The sequence below is a fragment of the Phocoena phocoena genome, chromosome 12 (assembly GCF_963924675.1).
Source record: "Phocoena phocoena chromosome 12, mPhoPho1.1, whole genome shotgun sequence".
Taxonomy (NCBI): Eukaryota; Metazoa; Chordata; class Mammalia; order Artiodactyla; family Phocoenidae; genus Phocoena; species Phocoena phocoena.
In genome coordinates, this window is record NC_089230.1 from 55,033,174 (window position 1) to 55,057,041 (window position 23,868).

Consider the following 23,868-nt stretch of genomic DNA (forward strand, 5'->3'; position numbering starts at 1 on the left):
ATGGCTCACGGGCCTAGTCGCTCCGCGGCATGTGGGATCTTCCCAGACCAGGGCACGAACCCATGTCCCCTGCATCGGCAGGCGGACTCTCAACCACTGCACCACCAGGGAAGCTCACTCCCTTTTTTCTCTGGATGAGTTTGGCTAATGGTTTATCAATTTTGTTTATCCTCTCAAAGAAGCAGCTTTTATTTTTATTGATGTTTGCCATTATGTCCTTCATTTCTTTTTCACTTGTTTCTGATCTGATATTTATGATTTCTTTCCTTCTGCTAACTTTGGGGTTTTTTTTGTTCTTCTTTCTCTAATTGCTTTAGGTGTAAGGTTAGATTGTTTATTTGAAATTTTTCTTGTTTCTTGAGGTAAGATTGTATTGCTCTAAATTTCCCTCTTAGAACTGCTTTTGCTGCATGCCATAGGTTTTGGGTTGTCGTGGTTTCATTGTCATTTTTTTCTAGGTATTCTTTGATTTCCTCTGATTTCTTCAGTGATCTCTTGATTATTTAGTAGTGTATTGTTTAGCTGCCACTTGTTTCTGTTTTTTACATTTTGTTTCCTGTAATTGATATCTAGTCTCATACCGTTGTGGTCGGAAAAGATACTTGATACAATTTCAATCTTTTAAAATTTACTGGGGCTTGATTTTTGACCCAAGATATGATCTATCCTGGAGCATGTTCCATGAGCACTTGAGAAGAAAGTGTATTCTGTTGCTTTTGTATGGAATGTCCTATAAATATCAGTTAAGTCCATCTTGTTTAATTTGTCATTTAAAGCTTGTGTTTCCTTATTTATTTTCGTTTTGGATGATCTGTCCATTGGTGAAAGTGGGGTGTTAAAGTCCCCTACTGTTATTGTGTTACTGTTGATTTCCCCTTTTATGGCTGTTAGCACTTGCCTTATGTATTGATATGCTCCTATGTTGGGTGCATAAATATTTACAATTGTTATATCTTCTTCTTGGATTGATCCCTTGATCATTATGTAGTGTTCTTCTTTGTCTCTTGCAATAGTCTTTATATAAAGGTTTATTTTGTCTGATAATGAGAATTGCTTCTCCAGCTTTCTTTTGATTTCTATTTACATGGAATATCTTTTTCCATCCCCTCATTTTCAGTCTGTATGTGTCCCTGGGTCTGAAGTGGGTCTCTTGTAGACAGCATATGTATAATTCTTGTTCTTGTATCCATTCAGCCAGTCTATGTCTTTTGGTTGGAGCATTTAATCCGTTTACATTTAAGGTAATTATCAGTATGTATATTTGTATTACCATTTTCTTAATTGTTTTGGGTTTGTTTTTGTAGGTCTTTTCCTTCTCTTGTGTTCCTGCCTAGAGAAGTTCCTTTAGCATTTGTTATAGAGCTAGTTTAGTGGTGCTGAATTCTCTTGACTTTTGCTTGTCTGTAAAGGTTTTAATTTCTCCATGGAATCTGAATGAGATCCTTGTTGGGTAGAGTAATCTTGGTTGTAGATTTTTCCCTTTCATCACTTTAAATATGTCCTGCCACTCCCTTCTGGCTTTCAGAGTTTCTGCTGAAAGATCAGCTGTTAACCTTATGGGGATTCCCTTATATGTTTTTTTTCCCTTGTTGTTTTTAATATTTTTTCTTTGTATTTAATTTTTCATAGTTTCATTAATATGTGTCTTGGCGTGTTTCTCTTTGGGTTTATCCTGTATGGTACTCTGTGTGCTTCCTGGACTTGATTATTTCCTTTCCGACGTTAGGGAAGTTTTTGACTATAATGTCTTCAAATATTTTCACAGTCCCTTTCTTTTTCTCTTCTTCTTCTGGGACCCTTATAAGTCGAATATTGGTGCATTTAATGTTGTCCCAGAGGTCTCTGAGACTGTCCTCAATTCTTTTCATTCTTTTTTCTTTATTCCGCTCCCTGGCAGTTATTTCCACTATTTTATCTTCCAGTTCACTTATTCGTTCTTTTGCCTCAGTTATTGTTACTGATTTCTTCTAGAATATTTTTAATTTCAGTGATTGTGTTATTCATCACTGTTTCTTTGCTCTTTAATCTTCTAGATCCTTGTTAAATGTTTCTTGTATTTTCTCCATTCTGTTTCCAAGATTTTGGATCATCTTCACTATCATTACTCTGACATCTTTTGCAGGTAGTTTGCCAATTTCATCTTCATTTATTTGGTCTTGTAGGTGTTTACCTACCTTGCTCCTTTGTAACATATTTTTTTGTCATTTCTTTTTTTTTTTTTTTTTTTGATGGTTGGTGCTGTATTCCTGTCTTGCTGGTTGTTTGGCTGAGATGTCCAGCACTGGAGTTTTCAGGCAGTTAGATAGAGCTGGGTCTTGGTGCTGAGATGAGGACCTCCATGAGGCCTTACTCTGATTGATATTCCCTGGAGTCTGACGTTCTCTGTTAGTCCTGCAGTTTGGACTCGGAGCTCCCACCACAGGAGCTGGGTCTGACCTCTGGCCTGGGAACCAAGATCTTGCAAGCTTTGTGGTGTAGTTAAAAAAAAAAAAAAAAAAAAAGGAAAAAACAAAGAAAAAGAGCAGTACCATATCAAGGAATAAAAAATGAAATAAAAATAGAGAGATAAAAAATATATTAGGTAAATAAAACTAGAATTGGAACAACTGCAATAAGGTAAAATAAAACCACAGCCAAGAACAAAAAAGGGGGGTGGGCAACAAGTCAAAAGGAGAGATCACTAACAAAGTATAAAGAATAACATAAAATTAGAAAAATAAAATATTTATTAGGAAAAGTAAAAATATAAAAGAATCAACAACAATGAATCAACATGTAAAACAGAACCCCGATCTAAAAGAAGAAAAAAGAAAAGAAAAGAAAAAAAAACAAGCCTTGGCTATGGGGGCGGAGTTTAGGCAGGGGGTGGAACTTAGGCAGGTGCGGGCTTTAGGGTGGGGCGGGACCTAGAGAGGTGGGGTGGTGACATTTGAACATGGGGCAGGTCCTCTGCTTAGGATCTCTGCCACACATGGAAAGACGGTCTCTGGAGAGTGGAGTTCTGGAGTTTGTACGTAGGGCCCTCAGTGAGGGTGTGTGGGTAGGGTTTAGGCCCAGCGTGTTGGAGGAGGTCTCTGAATGTAGAGATAGGGCCCTGGGTGGGGTTTAGGGGTGGGGCTTGGGCTCTGCATGGCAGGAGGGAGGCTAGGAGGGCAGAGGATTAGGCCCAGGAGCCCCACAGGCTTCCCAGTGCCTAAGTGGACAGGGAAATCACTGGCCCCCATTCCATTCCATTCCCTCACGCCCCTCCCCTACCATCTCCCCCACGGTCTCCCCTGTCGCCGTGGGTGGGTCCCATTGGGTTTCAGAACTCCTTCCTTACCCCAGCCACCCCTCAGGGGTGCTGATCCCAGAGGTCCGGTCTTTACTTTTGCTCCCCCTTTCCTCCCTTCCACTCCCTCAGGACCCGGGTGGCTGGAGGACACCTAGGTGGGCAGAGGATCAGGCCCAGGATCTCAGCAGGTTCCTGGGAGCCCAGGTGGGCAAGGGAAGCCTGGCCAAGCTCCCTTTTGATCCTCTGCCTTCCCAGTGGTTCCCCAGTTTCCCCCTCCAGGCTTGGGATCCCTTCCCCTCCCCAAGAGACTCCTCAGGGGCGCCAGTCCCGTCCTGCCTCCACTTCTCCTCCCCCTTCACTCCCCCCACCCCCACATCCTACTGGGTCACTGGGGGTTCCTTCCATCCCCTAGGTGTCCATGGTCCCCCACCGGTGCCTGGTAGGTGCCCTAGTTGTGATTAGACGCGAATTTTGTGTCCTCCTAGTATGCCATCTTGACTCCACTCCCTCCCCAAGTTTTTTGAAGCATAATTTCCTGAGTCCATATTTTTGCTTCTTTTGAAGAGATTTGGGGGCAATGTATAAAGTAACTTGCTTTTGTCAACATGCTGTAATTAGTCACTTATTTTTAGAGCTGAATGTTAATGAGTCACTTCATATTCTTAATTAAAAATGTTTCAGAATGGCATTGAGCTATAGGAAGAATGGACAAATTAAGCCTATTTTACACGATGGTTCATTTACCCTTTTGTATACATAATATATCTTTTAAATGTTGAAATTAAGCAATAAGGTTAATGCTATAATATAGAAAACTAAACCTACTACTCAAGTACTTATTTTTTTTCAGGACCAACATCACTTTAAGATAAAACTTTTACTTTCGATGGTTTTTTTTTTTTTTCTTTTTTTTTTTTTGCGGTATGCAGGCCTCTCACTGTTGTGGCCTCTCCCCTTGCGGAGCACAGGCTCCGGATGCGCAGGCTCAGCGGCCATGGCCCACGGGCCCAGCTGCTCCGTGGCATGTGGGATCCTCCCAGACCAGGGCATGAACCCCTGTCCCCTGCATCGGCAGGTGGACTCTCAACCACTGCACCACCAGGGAAGCCCTTCGATGGTATTTTTAAAAATTGTAGTTAAATAGATCTCAATTATCATTCTCTTTTCATCTCTCATCTACTCTTTTTTTGTTTGTATGTTTGTTTGTTTTGGCGGAACACGGGCCTCTCACTGCTGCGGCCTCTCCCCTTGCGGAGCACAGGCTCTGGACGCGCAGGCCCAGCGGCCATGGCTCATGGGCCCAGCCGTTCCACGGCATGTGGGATCCTCCTGGACTGGGGCACGAACCTGTGTTCCCCGCATCGGCAGGTGGACTCTCAACCACTGCGCCACCACGGAAGCCCCTCATCTACTCTTTTATTCACCTAGCTACTTAATATTTCTCACTCATCCTACTCAATCTTATGTCACTAAGCAACTTATTTATTACCATTTATTATTTATTTACTGTGCAGTCTAAAATTTAGTATTTTATATCCATTCTAATTCATTTACTAATACACTTTAGTTTTCTACTTATTTTTTTCTTTTCATTTTAAATAAATTATTACTCTTTAAAATTCTATGCAAAAAAAATAACAATTTCAGTGATCTTATTTTGGAAAATTTTTAGAAGATGAGCAGTGGTTGGGATCTAAGTTACAGGAAAGACCTAGGAAGAAGCTGTGGTATTACTTCTCAAGCTTTAGGATAAATTTTTGTTGTTTCTAAAATTTTTCTCAGAATGTCAGAAAAGCACATTTATTTTATTATTGATGTCTTAGTTATTATTTTCCTGAAAGCTGAGTTATAATTGGAAGCCCAGTATTTTTAATTATATTTCTTCATGCACTTATTAAAAATATCTGTAATTATCATGTGTCTAAGATAAAAGACACAACACACTGGCAAATGCATTGGTCTTGGTGGTGTGTGTGTTGGTCAGGGGAGCGTAGCTGCCAAGGATTACTCAATGTATAGGGGTATGATATTGTTGAGTTTTTTTAATGTTTCTTTTTTAAAATTAATTTTGGGATAATTTTAGATTTACAGAAAAGTTGCAAAGATGGTACAGAGTTTATGTATGCCCTTCACCCAGTTTCTCCTGATGTTAACATCTTACATAACCATGGTACCTGTTTCAAAACTAATAAATTAACATTGGTATGCTGCCATTAACTACTGTACAAACTTTATTTAGATTTCAACAGCTTTTCCGCTAATGTCTGCCTCTTGGTGTGTTTAGACTGCTATAAAGAATACCATAGACAGAGTGGTTTTTAAGAAACAGAAATTTATTTGTCATAGTGCTGGAGGATAGAGAGTCTAAGATCAAGGCTATGGCAGATTTGGAGTCTAGTGAGGCCTGCTTCCTGGTTAATAAATAGTCATTTTCTCATTATAACCTCATATGGTAGAAGGGAGGAGACCTCTCTGGGATTGTTTATTCTCTTGCCTTTTGATTTGATGACTATCTTTAATGCTGTGTTTGGATTTCTTTCTCTTTTATGTGTGTATATCTACTATAGATTTTTGGTTTGTAGTTATCATGAGGTGTACATATGACAACACATATATATATATTTGTATATATATATATATATGATTATTTCAGGTTGATGATCTCTTAAGTTTGGAGTTTGAACATGCTCTAACAACCATGCATTTTTACTCCCACTCCCCACATTTAATGTTTTTGACATCATATTTTATATCATTTTGTTTTGTGTATCCCTTAAATATTTATTGTGGATGTAGATGATTTTACTATTTTTATACTTTAATATTCCTACTAAGTTTGTAAGTGGTTAATCAACTACCTTTACTGTGTGTTTGCCTTTACCAATGAGATTTTTCCTTTCATAATTTGCATAGTTCTGGTTGTAGTCTTTCCTTTTCTACTTAGAAAAGCCCCTTTAACATATCCTGTAAACCAGTTTACTGGTGCTGAACTCTTTTAGCTTTGGCTTGTGTGTAAACTCTATCTTACCTTCAAATCTGAATTATAGCCTTGCCAGGTAGTGTATTCTTGGTTATAGGTTTTATCCTTTCATTACTTTGAATATATCATACCACTCCCTTTTGCTGAGTATTTTCTACTGAAAAGTCAGCTGATCATCTTTAGAGAGTTCCTTTGTATGTAATTAGTTGCTTTTCTCTTGCTGCTTTTAAGAATCTCTTTATCTTTAATATTTGCCACTTTAATTATAATGTGTCCTGGTGTGGACTTCTTTGGCCTCATTCCTCTTTGGAACTCCCTGTGCATCCTTGATCTGAATGTCTGTTTCCTTTTCCAAGTTAAGAGGTTTCCAGCTATTAATTCTTCAAATAACTTCTCTGCCTCTTTCTTTCTTTTCTCCTTCTGGGACCCCTATAATTCAAATGTTAGTACACTTGACATTGTTCCAGAGGTCTCTTAAACTATCCTCATTTTTTAAAATTAGTTTTTTTTTTTTTCTGTTCAGCTTGGGTGATTTCTACTACTCTGTCTTCCAGTTCACTGATCCATTCCTCTGTATCATCTAATCTACTACTGATTTCTTCTAGTGTATTTTTGTTGTTGTTGTTTTTGCGATACGCGGGCCTCTCACTGTTGTGGCCTCTCCCCTTGCGGAGCCTGTGCTCCGGATGCTTAGGCTCAGCGGCCATGGCTCACAGGCCCAGCCGCTCCGCGGCATGTGGGATCTTCCCGGACCCAGGCATGAACCTGCGTCCCTTGCATCGGCAGGCGGACTCTCAACCACTGCGCCACCAGGGAAGCCCTCTAGTGTATTTTTTATTTCAGTTATTGTGTTCTTCAGATCTGTTTGGTTTTTCTACTCTTTTCTAATTCTTTGTTAAACTTCTCACTGTTCATCCATTCCTGTACTAGGTTCATTGAGTATCATTATGATCATTACCTTGAACTCTTTATCAGATAGACTGCTTATCTCCACCTCACTTATTTCTTCCTCTGAGGATGTATCTTGTTCCTCCTTTGGAATGTACTCTTCTGTCTCCTCATTTTGCTCAGTTCTGTGTTTACATCTGTGTATTACACAGTTTAGTTCCCAATCTTGGAAAAGTGGCCTTAAGTAGGAGACATCCAGCAGCACACTCTCTTCTGGTCACCAGAGCTATATGATGTAAGCATGCCCCCTATGTGAACTGCATGGGTCCTTCTTTTGTGGTGGGGTTGACTAATAAGCAGGGCAGGCCCCCAAACTGGTTGGCTGCCAAGTCTTGATTTGTATGGTGGCCACCAGCCCACTAGTGGGTGTGGCCAGGTCTCTGCATGGCTGGCTGCTTAGCCCTGTGTTCCCAGGGTTAGTGCCAGCCCACAGGTGGGCAAGTAGCCCTCCAGAGCTGATAGGCTAGAGGGAGAACTCAAAATGGTTCTTCCCAGCACTAGTGATCTCATAGAATGAGTGCCTAACACAAGCTGCTGCCAACATCTGTGTCCCCAGGAGGAGTCCCAGTTGCCTCCTGTCTCTTTATGAAGCTCTGCAAAATCAGTAATTGGGTCTGACCAGTGCTCCTTTCGATTTACTGCCTCTGCACTGGGATCCAGAGCATGTGAGGTTTTGAAAGCACCCTTTAAAAACAGTCTATTTCCTACAGCTCTTCAGCTCTCCCATATGCAAGCATCACTGACTTTCAAAGCAAGATGTTGGGGTCTCATTTTACCATGGCAAGATCTATGGACTGAGGAGCTTTATGTAGGGCTTGGACTCCTTGCTCCTTAGGGAGAACTTCTGCAGTTGTGATTATTCTCTTGTATGTACGTTGCCTACCTGGGTGTGTGGGTCTTGACTGTACCTACTCTCTGCCCCCTTTATCCTTTTTATTGTGGTTCCTTCTTCATGTTTTTAGCTGTGGAAAATCTTTTCTGCTAGTCTTCAGGTTGTTGTCATACAGAGTTGCTCTGTAAATATTTGTTCTTTTGGTGTGCCTTTGATTTTTTTCCTTATATCACAGATATTGTGAGGTTTTTATTGGGTGGGGGGTTAATCTGTCTGGGTCTATTGTAAAACATTATAAACATGAGTTTTGGGTAAGTATTTGTCATTTTGTATAAATTTGTGTTTGTAATATGAATTTGTTCCTTTTATATATGCCTGCTCCCCCTGACAAAAATATGTTCCAAGTTCAGTTACTTCTACCTTGGAATCATTTCTCATATCTTTTCTCTCTTCTATATGACTACTCTCATTAGTTTTTAGTTCCATCTCTCATCATTTCTAACCTGCCTCATTATTTTAGAAGCCCCTTGAAGATGGATTGTTTATTGCTCTGTGAGTATGTTTCACTCCTGCCTTCAAAGACAGTATCCCAGACACAGACAAGACTCGCAGCTACTCTGTCCACCTCCCAGTCTCCTCAACAGCTTGAAATGAAAAGTGTCACTAAAATCTTTTAACAAGAATATCTCATAACAGTTGAAAAAGTCACCATGGCAGGATCTAACAGAATAGTCCCAGACTGTATGAATCTCAAAAATACTAATTCAGGAAGTGAATTTCACAACCTGCTCCACTTGCATGCTTTGTAGTCTGATCAGGTTGAATTTCTGATGTAGCCTCTCAACTGAAAATGTCCTAGCAAGGGTATGGCCTAGCAAGGGTACGGCCTGTGTTTCTGGGATGTCATGAAATTCATGTTGCATTTCCTTTTTACTGAAGGCACTCTCAATATTTTCTATTTTTTATATTGAAGTATAATTGACTTAAATATTATATAATTTTCAGGTGTACAGCATAGTGATTTGATATTTTTATACTTTACAATTTTATCAGCATGATAAGTCTAGTTACTATCACCATATGAAGTTATTACGTATTATTGACTGTGTTCCCTATGCTATACATTACATCCACATGAATTATTTATTTTATCATTGGAAATATGTACCTGTTAATCTACCTCACATATTTCACTTATCCTCCCAAACCCCTCCCCTCTGGCAGCTACTGGTTTGTTCTCTGTATCTATGCCTCTGTTTCTGTTTTGTTAAGTGTGTTTGTTTGTCCTGTTTTTTTTATTACACATGCAAGTGAAATCATACAGAATTTGTCTTTCTCAATTTGACTTATTTTACTTAGCATAATACTCTCCAGGTTTATCTATGTTGTTGCAAATGGCAAGATTTCATTATTTTTTACAGCTGAGTAATACTCCTTTAATATATGTATACCACATCTTTACCCATTCATCTATTGATGGACATTGAAGTTGCTACCATATCTTGGGTATTGTAAATAATGTTGCATTGAACATAGGGGGTCATATATATTCTCTAATTAGTATTTTTGTTTTCTTCAAATACATACCAGAAAAGGAATTGCAGGATTGTGTGGAACTTATACTTTTAATTTTTTGAGTAATTTCCGTACTGTTTTCCATAGCAGCTGTACCAAGTTACAGTCTCATCAACAGTGCACGAGGATCCCCTTTTCTCCACATCTTTGCCAGCAGTTGTTATTCGTTGTCTTTTTGATAATAGCATTTCTGACATGTGTGAGGTGATATCTCGTTGTTTTGATTTGCATTTCCCTAATGATTAGTGATATTGAGCATCTTTTCATGTGTCCGTTGTCCATCTCTGTGTCTTCTTTGGAGAAATGTCTATATAGGTCCTTGCCCAGTGTTTAATTGAATTACTTATTTTTTTGATACTGAGTTGTATGACTTCTTTGTACATTTTGGATATTAATCCCTTGTTAGACATATCTATTGCAAATAGTATTGCCCATTTAGTAGGTTGTCTTTTCATTTATGATGATGGTTTTCTTCACTGTGCAAAAGATTTTTAGTCTGATAGTCATATTTGTTTATTTTTGCTTTTGTGGCCTTTGCATAAGGGGAAAGATCCAAAACAGGGTTGCTAACACTGATGTCAAAGAGCATACTGCCTATGTTTTCATCTAGGAATTTTATGGTTTCAAGTCTGACATTTATATCCATTTTGATTTTATTTTTACATATGTTACAAGAAAATGGTCTAGTTTTAATTTTTTACATGTAGCTGTCCAGTTTCCCCAACATTTATTTATTGAAGGAACTGTTTTCCCCTCGTTGTATATTCTTGGCGCCTTTATCATAGATTAATTAACCACATGAGCAAGATTTTTTTAATCTGGGCTCTATCTATTTAATTGGTCTATGTGTCTGTTTTTGTGCCAGTACCATAATGTTTTGACTACTGTAGCTTTGTAGTATATTTTAAAAATCAGAGCTTTGTTCTTCTTTCTCAAAATTACTGTGGCTATTCAGAGTCTTTGAGGTGCCATACAAATTGTAGGATTATATGTTCTTTTTATTTTAAAAATGCCATTGGTATTTAGATAGGGATTGCATAGAATCTGTACATTGTTTTGGATAGTTTGGACACTTTAAAAATATTCTTCCAATTCATGAGCACAGTATATATTTCCACTTATTTGTGGTGTCTTCAATTTATTTCGTCAATGTCTTTTACAGTTTTCAGAGTACAGATTTTTCTTCCTTGGTTAAATTTATTCCTAGGTATCTTACTCTTTATGATGCAATTTTAAATGGTATTGTTTTCTTAATTTATATTTTTGTTTGTTCTTTAACAAACTAACAAAAATATAAATTAGTTTGTAAAGAAATTAGTTTGTAAAGAAATTAGTTTGTAAAGAAATGAAACACATATCTGTATATTGATTTTGTATCCTGCAACTGTACTGAATTCATTTATTAGTTCTAATAGTTTTTTGGTGGAGTCCTTAGGATTCTCTCTCTATAGTATCATATCATCTGCAAATAGTGACAGCTTCGCTGCTTCCCTCTCAATTTGGATGCTTTTTTATTTTTTGTCTGATGGCTTTGGCTAAGAATTCCAATACTATATTGAATACAAGTTGTAAGAGTGGGCATCCTTGTCTTGTTCTTGATTTTAGAGGAAAAGATTTCAGCTTTTTACCGTTTAGTATGATGTTAACCATGGGTTTGTTGTATATGGCCTTTATCATATTGAGATGCATTCTTTCTATATCCACTTCGTTAAGAATTTTTATCATAAAGGAAGTGTTGAATTTTGTCAAGTGATTTTTCTGCATCTATTGAGATGATAATGTGGTCTTTATCCTTTGTTTTGTTAATGTGTTGTATCACTGTGATTGATCTGCAGGTACTGAACCCTCCTTACATTCCTCAAATAAATCTTATATGATCATGGTGAATAGTCCTTTTCAATGTATTGTTGAACTTGGTTTGTTAATGTTTTGTTGAGGATTTTTGCATTTACATTCATCAGGATATTGACTGGTAATTTTCTTTTTTTCTAGTACATTTGTCTGCTTTTTGTATCAGGATAATGCTGGCCTCGTAGAATAAGTTTGGAAGTGTTCTTTCTGTTTCATTTTTTTGGGAATAGTTTGAAAAGAATAGGTATTAACTCTTTAAAATTTTGGTAGAATCCCCCTGTGAAGCCGTGTGGTCCTGTACTTTTGTTTGTTGGAATTTTTATTACTGATTCAATTTCATTGCTGGTAATCAGTCTGTTCAGATTTTCTGTTTCTTCCTGATTCAGTCTTGAAAGATGATATGTTGCTTTGGATTTATCCATTTCCTTTAGGTTGTCTAATATGTTGGCATATAATTGTTCCTAGTTGTCTCATGATTGAATCTCTGTGGTATCTTTTGTAACCTTTCCCCTATCACTTCTGATTTTACTTTGGAGGGCCCTTTTTCTTTTTTCTTGATGAGTCTGGTTAATGGTTTATCAATTTTGTTTATCTTTTCAAAGAACTCTCTCTCAATTACATTGATTATTTCTATATTTTGTTTTTGTTTTTTTAGTTTCTGTTTTATTTATTTCTGCTCGATCTTTATTTCCATTTTCCACTAACACTGTTGTTTGTTCTTCTTTTCATATGTTCTTTAGGTGTGAGGTTTGATTATTTGTTTGATATTTTTCTTTTTTCTTGATGTAGCCCTGTATCAGTATAAACTTCCCTCTTAGAACTGCTTTTTTTGAGCCTCATGGATTTTGGAATGTTTTGTCTCCATTTTCATTTGCCTCAAGCTGTTTTTAAATTTCCTCTTTAATTGTTCACCCATTGGTGGTTTAGTAGTATATTGTTTAGTTTCCTCATGTTTGTGGTTTTCCATTTTCTTTCTGTAATTGATTTCTCGCTTTGTACTGTTGTGGTCAAAAGAGATGCTTGATATGACTTCAGTCTTCTGAAATTTATTGAGACATTTAGGAGCCTAACATGTGAGCTATCCTGGAGAATGTTTCATGTGCAATTGAAAAGAATGTATATTCTGCAGTTTTTGGATGAAATGTTCTATATATATTAAGTTCATTTGGGCTAATGTATCATTTAAGGCCAATGTTTTCATTGATTTTCTGTCTGTATGATCTTTCCTTTGATGCAAGGGAGGTATTAAAGTCTCCTCCTATTATTGTATTAATGTCAATTTCTCCCTTTATGTCTGTTAATATTTGCTTTATGTATTTATGCACTTCTGTGCTGTGTGAATAAATATTTATGAATGTAATATACTCTTCTTGTATTGACCCCTTTATCATTATGTAATACCATTTTTGTCACTTGTTACAGTCTTTGTTTTCAAGTATATTTTGTCTGATATTAGTATTATTTCCCCAGCTTTCTTTTTGATTCCATTTGCATAAAATATCTTTTTCCATCCTTTCACTTTTAGTCTGTGTCCGTCTTTAGATCTGATGTCTTTTGTAAGCTGCATATACATAGGTCTTATTTTTTATCCATTCATCCACCCTATGTGTTTTGATTACATTACCTATATTCATTCACATGTAAAGTGGTTATTGATTAGTGAGTACTGATTGCCATCTTGTTCATTGTTTTCAGGTTGGTTTTGTTGTTTTCTTTTCCTGTCTTCTTCTTTTAGTCTCTTCCCCTGTAATTTGCTGCTTTTCTCTAGTGTTAGGTTTGGATTTGTTTCTCTTTATTTATCTATTATAGATTTTTAGTTTGTGGTTACCATGAAATTCATATTCCATATATATAGCAGTTTATTTTAAGCTGTTAGTTGCTTAAGTTTGTATTCTAAAAGCAGTACATTTTCCCACCCCTGATGTTTTATATTTTTGATGCCATATTTTACATCTTTCCACTTTGTATATCCATTAACTACTTATTGCAGTTAGAGTTGATTTTATGACTTTTGTCTTCTAACCTCCATACTAGATTTTTAAGTAGTTTATTCACTGTCGTTCCTATATATTCACCTTTACCAGTGATATTTTTTCTTTCATTTATTTTTAGTTCTGGTCCTTTCTTTTCTGCTTAAGGAAGATTCTTTAACATTTCTTTTAAGACCTTTTTAGTGGTGATGAATAGTGTTTGCTTGTCTGGGACACTATCTCTTCTTCAATTCTGATTGATAACCTTGCTGGGTAAAGTATTCTTGGTTTAAGTTTTTTTCTTCCAGCACTTTAAATATATCATGCCACTCCCTTCTGGCCTGCAAAGTTTCTGCTGAAAAAATCAGCTAATAGCCCAATGGTGGTTCACTTATAGGTGGCTCATTGTTTTTCTTTCTCTGCCTTTAAAATTCTCTGTTTATCTTTATCTTTTGCCATTTTAATAATGATATGTCTTAATGTGGTGCTCCTTCTGTTCATCCTGTTGACTCTCTGTGCTTCCTCGACCTGGATATGTATTTCTTTCCCCAAGTTAGGAAAATTATCCACTATTATTTATTCAAATAACTGTCTGCCCTTTTCTCTGTCTCTTCTCCTTCTGGACCCCTGTCATGTGAATGTTAGTATGCTAAGTTGTCCAAGAAGTCTTTTAAACTATTCTCAGTTTTTTAGTTCTTTTTTCTGTTTGCTGTTCTGATTGGGTGATTTCCACTATTCTGTCTTCTAAATAGCCTGTGCATTCTTTTGTATCATCTACTCCACTGTTGATTACTTCTAGTGTTCTTTTCATTTCAATTGTTGTATTCCTCAGCTTTAGTTGATTCTTATATTTTCTAATTCTCTGTTGAAGGAATAATAATGACAAGAACATAAATAAATTTAATAAAAAGAGACACAATAAATAATGTATGCAGTTATTTGTAGCAACATTTCTTATAAAAATGACTAGAAACACCTGAATTGTCCTTCAAAAGGAAAATGGATAAACATATTATGATATATTCATACAGTAGAAGGTGATTCAGCTATAAAAAATGAAGAATAAACTGCAGATAGATGTAACATGTTTAAATGTCAAAAACACTATGTTGATAAAAAGAAACCAGTTATAAAAGAGTACATTATATATGATACCATTTATATGACAGTCAAGAATAGTCAAAATTGATCCATGGAGATAAAAATACAGAAGAATTGTCACCTATGGAAGGTTAAAATAACTTTAAGAGGGCACAATGGAAAGTTTGAACTAATGGAAATATACTATACTTTGATAGAAGTGTTTTATATATATATATATATATATATATATATATACGTTTATATATGTATATATGTTTATGTAAAAACACATATATATATTTCTTGAACTGCAATTTAAATTGTGGAATTTCAGTGTATGTAAATTTTACGAAAATGTCGCTTGAATTCATTTATCATTTCTAATTATTTTCTAATTACTTATATATGAAAAAACCACCATCATAGCATTTGTTTTCCAAGAATATGTCCTTTAACAAACAAATTTAGGGTGTTAATGAACAGATGGAACACAGACTAGCATCCAGTGATAAAAAAAAATATGGACAGTGTAAAAGCCTAAGGAAAATATTTCTCTTCTAAAAAGTCTAAAAATAACTCCTGAGTAGAGACCCCACTATTTTATAAACTACAGGAATTCCCAAGACAAAAGCTACCTGGTTAATAATCAGTTAATCACTATTTAATTTTTCTTGTTCCTGGCTACAATTATGCTATGAATATAATATATATATAATTTTAGACTGCCTGTTTTCAGGTGGATATAAGATTTGTATTTGATTTTTAAAGAATTAAAATTAATTTCACTTTATTTTCTATTCTAAAATTACAATTACATTAAAACATTATCTTTTAATTATATTAACATAATACTTTAGTAGAATAATGTTTTTCTAAACTTTGATTTATAGTTTTATTATATAATATTTTTCTTGGAAGGAAATATGTAAGTTTATAAAGCAAGTACAGCTCATGCTTTTATGAAGTACAAAAACATTTAATCATGTGCAGTTTTACCAGGACATTTTCCTGTTTTTCTTGTAGAGGTTGATAAGCTGATTATAAAATTTATTTGTAAAGGTAAAGAACCAAGCTATAAAAATATTTCAGTTTAAAAATTATGCACTCTTCCTTAGTGTGGCTTATATTGTCTTTATTTTCTATGCTCTTTTCCCCTCTTTTTAAAAAAGAAATGTCATTTAAAATTAAGACGGAGAGTGGTAATTTGCTTCACAGGCTTTTAGCACTTATAGCCCTATATTAGGAGCTAAAATGATGTTTTTTAAGACTGTAAGCATGCAAAATCTTGGTGTACATTGCAGATAAAATGTGTTATTTGGGTGCATATTGGATATATTTATTCTTAAATAAACACATCTATTTTTTTTAACATCTTTATTGAAGTATAATTGCTTTACAATGGTGTGTTAGTTTCTGCTTTATAACAAAGTGAATCAGTTATACATATACATATGTCCCCATATCTCTTCCCTCTTGCGTCTCCCTCCCTCCCATCCTCCCTATCCCACCCCTCTAGGTGGTCACAAACCACTGAACTGATCTCCCTGTGCTATGGGGCTGCTTCCCACTAGCTATCTATTTTACGTTTGGTAGTGTATATATGTCCATGCCACTCTCTCACTTTGTCACAGCTTACCCTTCTCCCTCCCCATATCCTCAGGTCCATTCTCTAGTAGGTCTGAGTCTTTATTTCCGTCTTGCCCCTAGGTTCTTCATGACCATTTTTTTGTTTGTTTTTTAGATTCCATGTATATGTGTTAGCATACGGTATTTGTTTTTTTCTTTCTGACTTACTTCACTCTGTATGACAGACTCTAGATGGGAGATTTTTAAAAAAGTAGAGTCAGATAGTTCATATGAAGTTATAAATAGTTCATATTAACTTCATATGTGTGTGTATATGTATATATGTATATATATATATATGTATAACCACTTTAACCTATTAGACTCTGGCTTTATATTTAAATAGAGGTCATGCTAACTTTTGTAATTAGCAAATAGCAATTATCTCAAATATCTTCATAAAACCTTTATAATTTTGTATCTAAATTTTAATTTTATAAAAAAGAAAATAATAAATGTTATCCCATAGTAAAACATCTGTTTTTTCAATAATGTATTTAAAGTATACTTCTTACCTTTTATTTTTTTAATCAAAATATTGCCCTTTTCTCAGAACACAGTGAAAATCTAAATATTTTTAATTAGATCATTGAAATATCTTTTGCAGGACTCAAGTATGACTAGTATTGTTAACAGTCATAATAAAACCAGGCCACAATCAAGTTTCTAAGCATGCACCTTTACATACAGTCAGGCTTTTCTATTGGAGAGCTTCCTTAAAATTTCCAGTTGTTTCAGAATATTATCCCGTCATGATAACATAAAAATCTGTAATCTCTTTGCACAAAGATTCTTTTTTTAAAAAAAATTTTATTTTATATTGGAGTACAGTTGATTTACAATATTGTGTTCATCTCATGTGTACAGCAAAGTGATTCAGTTATACATATACATATATCTATTCTTTTTCAGATTCTTTTCCCATTTAGTTTATTACAAAATATTGAGTAGAGTTCCCTGTGCTATACAGTAGTGCACCAAGATGCTTTTGATTTCAGTATGGTGTATTTTCTAATTTTAGTTAATATTATATATTATTAATTCAATATTATTATTATTCACTATTTTTTCAATGTGAAGAAGACAGGAGGAGTTGTTGAAAGGAATACTTTTTATTTCTATATTTTATATTCAAAAGGAAAATTCAGATTGTCACTTGTAATGCAAGATATGTCAAGCAGTGGTAATATTATAATTACTACGTAAAATCTATTTATACCAGAATCTCAAGAACAAAGAGAGTGCTTTCATCTTGAAGTTACAGGTTGACTCCAAACTCATGAGTGCTTTTTGTTATTCTGCAGGGGGCAGCAAAATCTAGACAAAACAAATATTGAAGGATTAGTGGCAGGAACCATTTAGCAGCTAGTGTGTACTAGGAGCAAGGGGGTAGAATGTACCTGAATTGCTGCAAAATTATCATCATGCTAATTAAAATTATTTACATTAGCAACAGGGGTTGCTGGTATTCCCCTTTATCTAATCTCTTCTTTTATATACACACCTACTGAAGCTGAACCAAACCTGTGAGATAAAATTAAGACACAGATTGTTTTTCCTCCCTTTGGGCTGGAAAAATCCTGTTTACAAGGAAAATTATATTGTACATAAATATTTATGAAAAACGAGAGAGTCAAAAATCATTGGGTTTTTGTGTGAACTCCCCAAAATAATATGAAGTAGAACAATTGATACATTTATGAACAGTTCTACAATGTCATAATATAAAACCTATTTTGAAAATAGAGCAGTTTCTGCCATTTGCTATTGATAATTAATTTTAGGTTGTGCCAGGTGAGAGAAACTGAAGACTTAATTAACTAATATTGTAAATTAATTCAAGTTTCCTATCCATCATAAAATGCTTTCATTTTAGTATACTGTCAAAAAGTGATCTATTTTCTTCACACTCACAAAAATTTTGTTGGGAAGAAATTAAGAAAGCAAAGGGATGCATTATTTTCATTAGGAATGTATTATTTTCATTAGGATTCTAGGTGGAAGATTTAATCTGATCAGAGGTATAAGGGGAATGAGTTAAACAGCAACATTTTTCATTTAATGAGATCTATATCAACCCATAAAATCATGTGATTTTTAAGACTGCAGAATTCATTATCTTTCAGAATTAAATTGGAGTATTTTATAAAAATCTTACAAAAGAAGGCCTTGGATTGTATCCATATTTATTTATTTATTTATTTATTTATTTATGGCTGCCTTGGGTCTTTGTTGCTGCACATAGGCTTTCTCTAGTTGCGGTGAGCGGGGGCTACTCTTCCTTGCAGTGCTTAGGCTTCTCATTGTCATTGCTTCTCCTTGTGGAGCACAGGCTCTAGGCGTGCAGGCTTCAGTAGTTGTGGCATGTGGGCTCAGTAGTTGTGCTTTGTGGGCTCTAGAGCTCAGGCTCAGTAGTTGTGGCACACTTAGTTGCTCCACGGCATGTGGGATGTTCCTGGGCCAGGGCTCAAACCTGTGTCCCTTGTATTGGCAGGCAGATTCTTAACCACTGCACCACCAGGGAAGCTGTGGATTGTATCCTTATCTCATGTTCTTTGGCTTTACTTTCCAGCTATTGATTTTGTCCTAGGTATAATCTAGCAAATAATGTGTGTTAATATTAGACATTGATCACAATATTTCTTAAGTAAGTAATAAACTATGTAGATGTAAGTTAAAGAAACACAACAATTTGTGACCAATAGAAGATGTAATCTTAGGATGTTAAAAGGAAAATGAAATGAGATTGTATTAAAATGGCAAAATCTCAAATAATACTAAATAAAAATTTAAATTGTACTTATTTTTTTCTTCTATTTGAAAGCTCATGTTATTATCTTAGTGTCTCTTTCTAAATTTTCAGTACTAATTCATTTTCTTTCTATTTGTTATTCCATATTCAAAATCTTTCTTATTGGGACATTGTATGAGGAATTTTACCCAGTGTACAGTGTATGATTAAATCCCAAATGCTTATTTTCTAACATTACAAGAAAATGAAAGATTGAGAGATGGATACTATTTTTAAGCTGAGAAAGTGGATTGATTTAGGTTGATTCTCCTACTATTTAAGATATTTTTCAGACACAGTGTTAATTCTCATTCTATTAGTTCATCACCATTTCAGTATGATTTATTAATATTACTAATAGTCTTTTCCTTAATATGACAGACCATATTATAGAGACCACACAAAGAAAGCTGTCCTTTATTTCTAAAATACTGTGCACCATTTTGTAAAAATTATATTTTAAGGGAAGGAAAACCTATCATCAAAGGAAATAGAATTTTCCCAGATTATATCAGTATATTTCTATGCATAGGAATGATTGTAATGGGCCTAAAAAGACTAAAACCATCTGATGTATTTTAACAACGACTGAACATGGAAGCGGCTCTGTTAAATTATGAAAAATGAACTGACTTTGATATATTTACAGTCCTTCTATTCCTAATATATGTTTTATTTTATATTATTGCAAATTTGCTTTTCAGGGCCTATTGGTTTATTTAAGTCAGCAATTTATAAACCGTATTTTCTTGGTAGTCTATTTCAGCAATCAGATGCTGCTTGCTAATAGCAATAATGCTTCACTGAGCTCTTGTCAAAATGAGAAAAATAAGATCACTGTAGGAACTTTTTCATAAAGCCAAATGCCAGATGTCCTTCACTCCCCAGACGCTATCTAATCTTCAGAGATGAGGACATGTAGATAAATTGTTGTAATGGAATTGTCTTAAGGAAGTACTCTCTCTGACCTCGCTGTCCTATCTTAGGAGTCAAGCAGATTTGTATACTAAGTGATACATGTTTTGATTTGAAATTATATTCTTTCTATGTTCTTGGTTTTAAAAGTATGTTTTGTTAATTATATGGAAAGATGTTCATATATGAGTGCGTGTGTATGTGCATTTCTGTGTTTGCTTTTTAGAATTCTTACTAAGCAAGATACATAGTTCACAAGTTTATACTGGTCTCCATTTGACATAGAATTGTATACAACTCATGGTAATGGAATTTAGAACAAAATCTTCATAGAGTTCCCCTGATGTTTACTTCTCCAACTCCCAGAAAAGTATTAGTTTAAAAATAATACCAATTCCTTCTCCCTCAATCTTTCCAAAGATTTTAGAATGATTTCTGTGTGGCAAAATAGATGCCACTTGTTTTCATCTTTACTTACGAAATAAATATTCACGTCTGACTTCCAGACTGGTGTCATTTCTGCTACAAAGCACTTAAGAACCAATTATTCAGAAAGTCATAAAACTCAGTATCTCACCTAAAAATCTCAAGGAGAGGCTTAGATAATTCTCAGTCTCATATTCGGAAAGAACACATTACTTAGAATATAAAATATACATTCAGCAATTTGCCATTTGTTTATGAAAGTGCTACTAAAACACCTTTTTTTTTTTTTTTTTCCTCTCTTTCGGTACGCAGGCCTGTCACTGTGTGGCCTCTCCCATTGTGGAGCACAGGCTCCAGAGGCACAGGCTCAGCGGCCACGGCTCACGGGCCCAGCCGCTCCGCGGCATGTGGGATCTTCCCGAACTGGGGCACGAACCCGTGTCCCCTGCATCGGCAGGCGGATGCTCAACCACTGCACCACCAGGGAAGCCCCTAGTACTTGATTTTTATATCTAAATCTAGAAAATTCTATTTTTCTTATATGTGCATTTTCTTCACTATGGGTATATATGATCTGTATACATGGTTACATAAGATAAGACCATGTCAGAATTTTGGGATTAAATTTGTTGTCAGTGTTTTTTTTTTTAAACATTCAGCTAAGTTTATCAGTTTCTCTACAGAGTTTCCTGTGAATTCTTGGAATCACTAGTTTAAAATATCTACATTATATGTACTGCCCCTTGAGCTGTCAATTTTGATAGACGACACTTTCTCAAAGGGGGTTCCTATGGGTAGTAATGGTTTGAGAAGAGAAACTTCTATGAGAGGCCTTCAGTGATCATGGGTAAGATTCAAAGGTTGACAAGTCAGGTAAATGTCACTTATTCTATTTTGAGATCTTTTTCCATCACTGGAATAATTTAGGTTTCTTTATTTTGTGGTCCCCAGAGATCTGTGAAACTCCATTTGAATTAGGTGCTGTCAAAATCATTAAATCTGTCAAAAATTCAAATTCCTTGCAATTCAATATCAAATTTTACTTGTCATTTGAAAAAATACTGAAGACAGCTTTCCTGAAAAAATACTGAAGACAGCTTTCCTCAAATGGGGGTGGAAATGTCAAAAACTTCTTAGCTTTAACATTTTGAATAGTAGATTAATGAGTGGCAGTCAATAAACTTATATCAGGTCATCTTTCCTCCATGAAGTGTCATCTAGAAATAAAACTAATCTGCTTCACTCTGAGATTACTTTTGTAAATATTTGCATCTGAGAAAGGATCTACCCTTTGAGTGGAGGATTGAGAACATATTCCTGTTGGACAACTTTGTAGCCACAGAGGAAAAATTATAAGCTGAAAAGAGGAACAGGTGATCATTTATGTAAGAATGCAAGTTGATATTTTAGGAGACTCCAAATAGTATCATTCTAAAAATTTTCTGTAATGGAGATCTAAAAGTATGACAGGAAATTCAAACTTCTAATCTTAGATTCAGAAATCCCACTCCTGTCTTTCAACCTCTCCTACTCCTATTCTCCCGCATACCTTTCTTTCCACCCAGTCAAAAATAGACACACGCTTAACTCCAGCCTTATCAACTTTTCCCTCCTAGATTGTGAGGTCTGACTAGTAAAACACTCACAGTTTTATTTTCTTATCTCAGCTGTGATTCAGGGCTATTGCACATTTCATGTCCTTCCCCCAAGCACATCTCTTTCATTCTTCAGTAGTGCTTATCTGACTGTTTCCTTCTGGATTCAACCTCAGAGTTGGTTTGAAACCTCTTGGCAGACCAGAAGTCTGTGAACTCTTTGCCACTGTGCACCATAACATAAAGGTAGTAATCGAAAGCATTTAGAAACTTTTATAGCAAATTGGCAGAGTAATTTTATGTCAAAATTAAATGTAATATAGAATTGATAGTTTGCATTTTAATCTAATTTTTTAATGATTCACTTTTTATTTTATTTTGTGTAAGTATTAGTTTGCCCACATTATATAGTTTTTCAAAAGAAGTAACTGGCTCTTCACCATAGATAGTTCTGAAACTCCATCCTTGTTCATCTCCAGCACTCTGACTCTCAAATAATGACATTGGATGCTTTTGTTTTGTTTTGTTCTTACTTCACAATAAAATAGAGACCTGAATGTTAAAACTACAATGAAGTATATTGGTAACCTAGGTCGGATTGCACTTTTTCCTGGACTTGAAAGCCTTGAGCCAAATTTGTAAATAAAATTTCTGGTCTTACCATTCTAATTAAAGAAAAGTCTGGTTCAAATTATATGCCTCAGGGCCAGAGAAGAAGGCGGCAAAGCAAATTGAGGTTGAGAGAAACCACAGTTGCTCATAATGTATAGGGTGGAACTGGCTCAAAGCACCTGTCCCAGACCTTCTTGAATTGGTGCAGTGATTCTAGGCTTTTCTTTTGAAAACTCTACCCACCAGTATATGAAGATTAATAGCATGTCCATGTACCCAGTCTAAAACAAGAGGTTTTTTAGCTGCCCTTTATTTCTCCTTTCCATCCCTGATCACAAATAGGTCTCCTGATCCAATACACTTTTTAATTATTTATTTCACTGATGTATGCACTTTTTCCAACTTAAGTCCAGACTCTCATCATTTCTCACTTAGAGCATTTCCATATGCCCAACTCATCTCATTACTATTACCTTGCACATTTTCTGGGTCAAAGAATCAGAATGCAAATGTCTTTGCCCTGATTCTGTAGCATTAAGGAGCTTACTATAATCACTGATTTCTGTTTGACGTCCAAGATGATTGTATCGAAGGTTGTAAAAGTCAGAACAAGACACCCTGCCTATTTTTGGAAGCGTTTAAATGGAGTTTGGTGTCAACATGGCATCAAGCCTTATACCCTAATAATGTGACATCAGTGACAGCTTTAAATCTCGTACTAAATGATAAGTTGAGAGGTACCAAGTGCTTTGCAAACCTCTATTTTGCATTGCTGAGGAAAGCAGAATTCAGTGACAGTTTCAGCTCTGTAATCATCCATAGAAACCAGTTTGACTATAGAAAGGGATTCAGTCTCTCTATCTCTCTAAGAATTGTGTAAATGAAATGCAAAGAAGTCCTAGGATTTCTTATTCCAGTATAAATTTGGAAGATCCTATGTGCAATTATTATGCTTAATGACTCTTAATAATAGATTACTCTATCTTATTTTAAATTATCATCTGCTGTTTATCCACACAATAAGAGCCGAAGAGTCCTTCTAAAGAAAGACACACTATTTTCCTGTTCTACTAACCTATAATCATCAAGGATCAAAGACTAAAATGACAATGTGGGTGGAGAAGTCAGATGGGAATTTTATTCAGGACATGTAAACCAGTGGTTCTTTCTAGCTAGAGGATATCCTTAGCATTCTCCAAGAGTATGTGCTATGGTGGATTGAATACTGAAAACTATTTATGTAGTGTTTATTAGTTTTAAGCCAGAAAGCCTGACAAATTTTCTGACAACATGACAGATATTTTTACTCTAGACTCCTGTGAAAAATGTAGATACCCTAGATCCTGACTTTTCTATTTATGTAAAACTATTTCCAAATTTTTACTTTAAA